The sequence below is a fragment of the Lycium barbarum genome, chromosome 11 (assembly GCF_019175385.1).
Source record: "Lycium barbarum isolate Lr01 chromosome 11, ASM1917538v2, whole genome shotgun sequence".
NCBI lineage: Eukaryota > Viridiplantae > Streptophyta > Magnoliopsida > Solanales > Solanaceae > Lycium > Lycium barbarum.
The window spans coordinates 64,981,158-64,989,748 of NC_083347.1; positions in this window are offsets into that span (position 1 = coordinate 64,981,158).

The window sequence follows — 8,591 nt, forward strand, 5'->3', positions numbered from 1 at the left end:
TCAACCCATTTGGCATGCCTTTTGTTCAACTTGCCTTGGGCCTTAAGATGCTTTAAGGACTCGTGGTCGGTCCGAATTACAAACTCTTTAGGCCACAAGTAGTGTTGCCAATTTCCCAAAGCACGAATCAAGGCATACAACTCAAGATCATAGGTAGTGTAATTCAAAGTCGCTCCCTTGAGTTTTTCACTAAAATAGGCTATGGGCTTTTGGTCTTGCATTAAAACGGCTCCAATACCCACTTTGCTTGCATCACATTCAATCTCAAATATTTTGTCAAAGTCGGGTAATTGCAACAATGGTGCGGAGCTAAGCATTTGTTTCAAAGTTTCAAAGGCATTAGCTTGCTCCACACCCCAAGAAAAAGGTTTGTCCTTTCGGATTACCTCGGTCAAAGGAGCGGCTATGGTACTAAATCCTTTAACAAAACGCCTATAGAAACTAGCCAAGCCATGAAAGCTTCTTACATCTCCAATGGATTTTGGAGTGGGCCAATTTCTTATGGCTTCTACTTTGGATTCATCAACCTCAACCCCCCTTGAGCTCACGACAAATCCCAAGAAAACAACTTCATCCACACAAAAGGAACATTTATCAACATTGGCATAAAGTTGTTCTTGTCTAAGCACTTCAAACACACATTTCAAATGACTAACATGCTCATCCATGGTTTTGCTATACACCAAAATATCATCAAAATAAACAACCACGAATTTGCCAATAAAAGGTTTCATCACATGATTCATCAATCGCATGACAGTACTAGGAGCGTTAGTGAGACCAAAAGGCATCACCAACCATTCATATAGACCAAACTTGGTCTTGAATGCGGTTTTCCACTCATCTCCGGGTTTCATCCGGATTTGATGATACCCATTCCTAAGATCTACCTTAGAGAATATGCATGAACCATTCAACTCATCAAGCATGTCATCAAGACGGGGTATGGGATGGCGATACTTTACCGTTATCTTGTTGATGGCCCGACAATCAACACACATGCGCCATGATCCATCTTTCTTTGGCACCAAGATCACGGGCACGGCACAAGGACTCATGCTTTCTCTCACAACTCCCTTTTCAAGGAGCTCATCCACTTGCCTTTGAAGCTCCTTAGTGTCATCCGGGTTAGCTCTATAAGCTGGCTTGTTTGGCAATTGAGACCCTGGAACAAAGTCAATTTGGTGTTCAATTCCCCTCAAGGGTGGTAACCCCTTTGGGAGTTCCGTTGGGAACACATCATCAAATTCCTGCAAAAGAGAAGAAATAGAGCTAGGAAAAGAATGGGTTAGTTCATTAGTGTGCAATGCATAGTCCCTATGCATGAGGAGAATCACCGGTTGACGCTCCCCCAATTCCTCCCTAATTTCCCCACAATTCGCCAAAAGCGACACCTTAGTTTTTCCTCTAAGCTCTCCTTTCTTTCCACTCAACTCTTGAGAACTACTCTCCTCTACTCCCTCGTCCCCCACATTCTTCTTTTGCAATGCACCATGTCCCTTCTCCTTTAACTCCCTCATTTTGTTATAGATCTCACCCACTTGGGAGGGGGTCATGGGATTCAAGACATGTTTGGCATCATTGTGGCCAAGGGTGTATTGGTTAGTTCGCCCATTATGGTTGACGGACCTATCATATTGCCATGGTCTGCCAAGTAGAAGATGACACGCTTGCATGGTAACAACATCATCATGATACTTCCCAACCGCGAATTTGATGATAGCTCGTCTAGTCACCTTCAATTCACCACATTCATTGAGCCATTGAAGTTTGTAAGGGTTTTCATGGCGGGTGGTGGGAAGTTTCAAGAAATCAACAAGGGTGGTACTAGCAACATTGGCACAACTCCCACTATCAATGATCATGATGCTAGTGTTTTGGTTAATGATGCACTTGGAATGGAAGAGATTTTCCCGTTGACTTGGGTCATCCATTGCTTTACTTATCATGGTTCGTCGCACCACATATAGAGGTACAATAGGCTCATCATCACCTTCAACACCATCCCCTTCACTATCATGATGTTCATCCTCATGATTGCCCTCGTCATCCCCTTCCTCACATTCTTCCTCATCCTCACTATAAGTATCTTTCAAAATAAACGCTCTACGATTAGGGCACTCACTTGCTCTATGACCGAAGCCATGACATTTAAAGCATTGAATAGGAGTTTTCGTACCTCCTTCTTTTGGAGCAAACTTCGGAGGTTGCTTGTCAACTTGCTTCTCAACTTGAGAATTCTTCACAAATGGTTTCTTGGCTTCTTGCATGGGGCCCTTATTCTTTTGCCAATTGGAGGAGAAAGCTCCTCGTTCTTTGTTATGGTTCCATGAACTCACATAGCCCCTTGATTTATTGATTTTGTCCTCCTTGAGACCCTCCTCTATTTCAATAGCCGCTTGAAGGGTTTCTTCAATGCTCCCATAGTTGTGGAGTCTCATTTGGGAGACAATGTCACCATTTAACCCGGCTCGGAACCGAGTCATAGCATTTAACTCATCCTCGTCAAAGTCAATTCTCATCTTGACAATTTGAAACTCATCATAGTATTCTTCCACACTCTTTTTGTTTTGCCTTAAGGTATACACCTTCTTGAGTTGTTCTTGTTTGTAGCGCTCGGTGACATACTTACGCCGCATGGCCTCCTTCAATTCATCCTAAGTAGGTGTGGGCGGGAGTCCAATAATTCTTCTTGCTTTCACTTGAGTTTCCCACCATGTGGAGGCATGCCCCTCGAATTGAGCAATGGCGTAAGAAGCCTTTTTCACCTCGGACATGTCATTCGTCAAGAAGATTCTATCACAATGCATCACCCAATCAAGAAATGTATCGGGATCACTACTTCCTTTGAAGGTTGGGAGAGTAACCTTGATGGAATTGAGACTCGTGTCTCGCCCTCCGCCATAACCGTGATTCCTATTAAAATCTCCATCGTCGTCATAACCTTGATGGTCACGACCTTGGTACCCTTCACGAGCTTGGTACCCTCTTGGCCTACCCATGTGAGGGTTAGGACCATGCCTTCCACCCCTTCCTCGATAACCGCCTTGTGCTTGCCCTCGTGGCCTCCAACCTTGGTCACCATAATGTTCGTGCTCAAGTATAGCTTCCTCTATCTCTTCCTCATTTGGTTGTTGGATGTTTAGACGGTTTTGGGGTGGCATTGGTGCATTTGGGTGGGGGTCATTTAGGGGTGGGTCATTTGGATGTGGGTCATTTGGAGCTTGATCTTGTTGGAGTGGGTTGTTCCGTTGGCCTATGGGAATGTTGTTTGGTGGGGTGAGAGTCGTGTTTTGAGGAGTGTTTTGGGGAGTGGGGTTATATAGATGATGGAAGGTGCCGGGTGACACTGTAGGTGAAGTGCTTCGAGTAGCTCCACTTGTGCCACCTTGGTATTGCACTTGAGGCGAATATGAGACCTCCCTACTACCTCCTTCAATTGCTTCCACCCTACTTCCCAAGTTTTCCATTCGACCACCCATACTATCCACTTTATCGTTCAAGGCTTGTAAGGCTCTCATTACATCAACTAGTGTGAGTTCCCCGGTGGGAACTCGAGTTTCATCCTCCGTAGCCATGGTACCTATTAAGACACTCAACAAAGCAAGCAAACACGTTAGATTAGTAAAATCAACTCACAATCGCTCAAGTATGCGCACCTTTGATTGCCTCACAAATTGCTTCCGCCAAAGATTGTGTGCTTGTTAATGTTGACTAGTCACAAGGGTTCAAATTCTACTCGTGGTCGGAATAGATTCTTGTTAGACTAAGAAGGACGGACGACTCAATTCAATCTAACGGACTTGAACCAAGAAATTAACAACGAAGCAAAACGAAGAAACGCACGAAAGAATTGGCACGAAAGAAAGGCGGACACAAGAACTAGTAAACACAAGTAGGAACAACTACTAAATGGCTACTAGTTGAGAGACACAAGAAATTGGAATGCAAAAATTCGGAAAATAAATCGAATTTCGGGCCCGGGTAGGTGATAACTTGAAAACGTGGTCTCGAGGTCCCAAATGATCCAAGGTATCAATTTGAACTAATGAAAATTTTAAAATTTCTATACTTTTTTTTTTTTTTTTTTTTTCCTACCAAAGGATTAGGGACACAAGATCATCAACTAAGGATCAAGAAATTTTGAGAATTAGAAGAGGGATTAAAATGAAATTTGGACTTGAAAAGGGTACCTGGAGTTTACGATTGGAGCTGGACAAAATACGGTCCGTATTGTGGTTTACGGACCGTCCTTCGTGACCGTATTTAGTGATGACAAAAAAACAGAATGTACCTTGCAGTTTACGACCCACGAGAGACGGGTCGTATTGTGGTTTACGGACCATATTTTGGGTTTACGGTCCGTATTTAGTGATGTCCAGATTCCAGTGGCCTACTATTTCAAGATCCAAGTTTACGACCCAATTTACGGTCCGTAAATTGATTTACGGTCCGTCTTTAACGATGTTGGCAATTTCCAGTGAGCTACTGTTTCAAGATCCAAGTTTACGACTTCAAATTACGGTCCGTAAATTGATTTACGGTCCGTAATTTGCAATATTCCCAGCTTCAGCGATTTTCGTGTTGAACTCGAACTTCTCGAATTTTGGACCAAATTTCTTGGATCTGATGACGTTCCTGGGCCCACTCAACCTAGTATTTTCTTCTTTTGGGGCAGAAAACACTTTTTCCAAATCTTGACTTGAAAACTTTGGATTAAATGCCCTTTTGGAGAGTCTTCTTCCCTATGAAGATTTGAAGATCTTCAAGAACACTAACTATTTCAAATTTTCAACTACCTTCAAATCAACTTGTTTTTCCTTCAAATTTCAGATTTAGACTGCCCAAGACTTGTAGAACAAAGCCCAATAAATTTCAAGTACCAATTTCACCCAAATCAACAAGACCCGTTTCAAGTTCTTCAAGTTCTTCAACTCAACAATGGTGAAAATCTCAAAACAACTTGAAATGACTTGAAACTTCGGATTTGAAACCCTAAAACTCTAAGGAACTTAAACCTAACACCAGATTCAACAAAAATCAACAAGAGAAAATTCGATTTTTTTTTTTTTTTTTTTTTGAATTTCGGATTTTTTTTTTTTTTTTTTTTTTTTTTTTTTGTTGAATCAAAACCCAAGATTAGATTTGGTAGAACAAACCTAAACTAAGCTCTGATACCAATTGATACAATGTTCCATACGAAAATGAAGAAAAAAAGGACAAGAAACATAAAGGATAGATAATTTGACACAACTAAAGACCCAAATTAGCAACCAAAGTTCTTGAATTAACTTGACCTCTAATTTAGGAACTAAAGAGCACCAAACTCTTAGGATGACCAATAGGGATTTGATACCCTAATAACCAATCCTCTCACAAGATTCACAATCTATAGCTTAGCAAGCTCTCAACACTCAAAAGAGTTCACAATTTCAAAACATCAATATTCAACATAGACTAAGTCTTCTAAATGAAAATAGACTACTATTTATACTAAGGTTTAAAAGAAGACAACTACACTATTACACTTTTACCCTTAATGAAGTAAGGGCCTTGTTTGGGTCTCTTCTTTTGGGAACAAAACTTGAATTTGCAAATCTTCAAGTAATAGTCACATTGAAAGTATGACCATCTTCCAACCTCTTCTCCAAACCATCCTCTCATGCTATCATGAACACTTGCAATCCCCGGGAAGGTGTTAGAGTGTATTCAAGTATGTCCCTTCTCATGAACAATGCTTGCATAGCTTGAAGTTCCCTCGCTTGGCTCCTTGTAAAAGGTCTTGATGCCATTCGAGTTGTATCACTGACGGATTTCTTGTCCTTCCTGTCTCGTTTGTCTAAGAACAGGCTCAGATCAGTAGGAGCCACAAAATCATCACCAAACAGGACCTTGTTAATGGCGGTGGAGGAAATATCGACGAGGGAGTTCCGGATCGTCACATTTTCCAGCATGGGAATCTGATGCCAAGCAAGATTCCGCTTCTTCATTGACATTAGGACAGCCCCATATGAAGCATAGAACTCCCAAACAATATGCGGAGCATACTCTCCCGGCTCATGAGTGAATGCATCTAACTTGTACCCTTTGATGGTTTCATCCAGCTGTGGATGAGCTGAAATACCATCGAAAATCAGCCGCCGTTCTTCAAATATTTTCCGCAGCGGCTGTCCACTAGGCCCTGTCCCGGCCATCCATTGATCATATAACTCCTTCGACCCCTTTATTGAGAACCGCAGCTTCTCTTCATCGAATCGTTTTGTCCTGACGACCAGCTTGCGACCCTCAGGCGGCGTATCAGCAACTGAATCACTGTCCTCATTAAACCCTGCTGAGTCACTCTCTGGTGTAGTTTGGGTGGCAGCTCCCCTGCTTGATGCTTCCGCGTCCGAATTCCCCCCCTCAGACTGAGAGGCTTCCGATGTAGATTTAGACGGGGTCATAGTTGGGGGCAGCGTAGATGTGATTGCCACTGTAGCTTGGGCAGGGGCCCCCCTGACTTTGGATGGAGGTATAACCTCGGCGTACTCGGACCCCGAATGTTCCCCTTCCGAATCAGAAGATTCATTTGTTAATCTGGAACACGAGCACGCCTTCTTCCTGTTGCCCGTGTTGTGTGCCCCCTCTTTCGTTGCTTTCCTTTTGTGACCCATTCCTGAAAAATACAAAAGTAAGATCATTAGATTGTTCCAAATATTTGTGCTGTCAGTGGGCGTAAACACAAAAGATGGACCGTAAACCAGTTTACGGTCCGTAAAGTGTGATCGTAAACTGGGCAGTTTTGTCGATAACATTCTGTTCCCTGTTAACCTTAAATACGGACCGTAAATTGAAATACGGTCCGTAAAGTGTGGTCGTAAACTGCTCTTTTCTTGTGACAACATGCTGTTCATTTAGACACGCTCAAATATGGACCGTAATTTGTAATACGGTCCGTAAAGTGAGGTCGTGTTACGCACCACAGACAGACACTTTTTTATTTTTTTTTATTTTTTTTATTTTCAAACTTTCATTGCTCATCTTGGTTTCACATTGTGTTCGGGGCTTAGGTTACTCAGACTTCACCTATTTTCTACCAATTCGCATAATTCTCACAGAGTCAAGCCATTGGTGGGCAGACCAAAACTACAAATTTTGAATTCGAAGTATGGAATGCCCTCCAACCCATATGGGTGTAATTAACACTGACCCACAAAAATTGGAAAGGATTAAACCTATTTATCCCCCACAAGATCATGAACCAAGGTATTAAATACAGAATTTCACAAACCCAGTCTAAACAATCACTTACCACTAAGTTCAAAATCACAGATGTAGAAGAATAAGGAAAACCAATCATACCTTTTTGATGAAGAACTACGTGACTACTGTATGCACAGATTTTGAGAGAAAGCACTTGAATCCCCAACAAAATTAAAACCTAGGGCAGGGCAGAAAGGGATATGAATGGGTGTGAGATGATCAGTTGGTGAATGGGGTTGGTGTAATTATGGTGGTGAGGAGAATGGAAGGTGATGGGAAGTTGTGGGGATGGAAGAAACTAAAAAGAAAAAGCGTAAGATGGAGGGGGATCGTGGTTTAGGAGGAAATAATGGAGGGCATTTGAATAGGTGTGTCCGTTTTATTTAACTGCTGCGTTATTAATCTTTTATTTTTTTTGTTCTAAATACGGTCTGTAAATGGATTTACGTCCCGTCTTTAGAGGTATTATGGTGGACAATACACTGTAGTGTCTGATGTTGGTTTACGACCATGTAGGACGGACCGTATTTCATAATACAGTCCGTAAATCTGATCGTAAACCAACATGTTCATTACCTTGCTCACTGTTTTGCAGCATTGTTAAAGACGACCTGGTTTACGAGCCGTATTATGAAATACGGTCCGTAAACTTCAGGCGTCTTTTGCACTATTGCGGAACAGTGTTTGACAACTGGACTTACCTGCAATTCAGCACAATTTTTCTGTCATATCTTCCTGCACCAAAACAACCATTACCCTATATGTACGAATAACAATAACGAAAAAAAATAAACATTACACTTGGGTTGCCTCCCAAGAAGCGCTTGATTTAACATCGCGGCACGACGGTGGTGACCAATCACTCCTTGTCTTGGTACACCAGCTCATTGTTTGTTCCCAGGTGTTTCAACCTGTAGCGATCAACAATCCTACCTTCCGAGACCATTCCGTGGTAGTGCTTCAATCTCTGCCCATTTACCTTAAATGTCCGAGTACCATCTCCGGACTTCAATTCAATCGCGCCATGGGGTGAGGTATCTACCACCTCAAACGGACCAGACCACCTGGATTTGAGTTTACCCGGTAGCAACTTCAGTCGAGAGTTAAACAGTAATACAGAGTCACCCTTGTAGAATTCTCGCTTCAGAATTTTCTTGTCATGGTACTGCTTCATCCTTTCTTTATAAAGGGCTGCACTCTCATAAGCCTGGTAGCGAAATTCATCCATCTCATTCAATTGAAACAACCGCAGCTTGGTTGCTTCCTCCCAGTTCATGTTCAGCTTCTTTAGCGCCCACATAGCCTTGTGTTCGAGTTCAACCGGCAAATGACAAGCTTTCCCGAATACA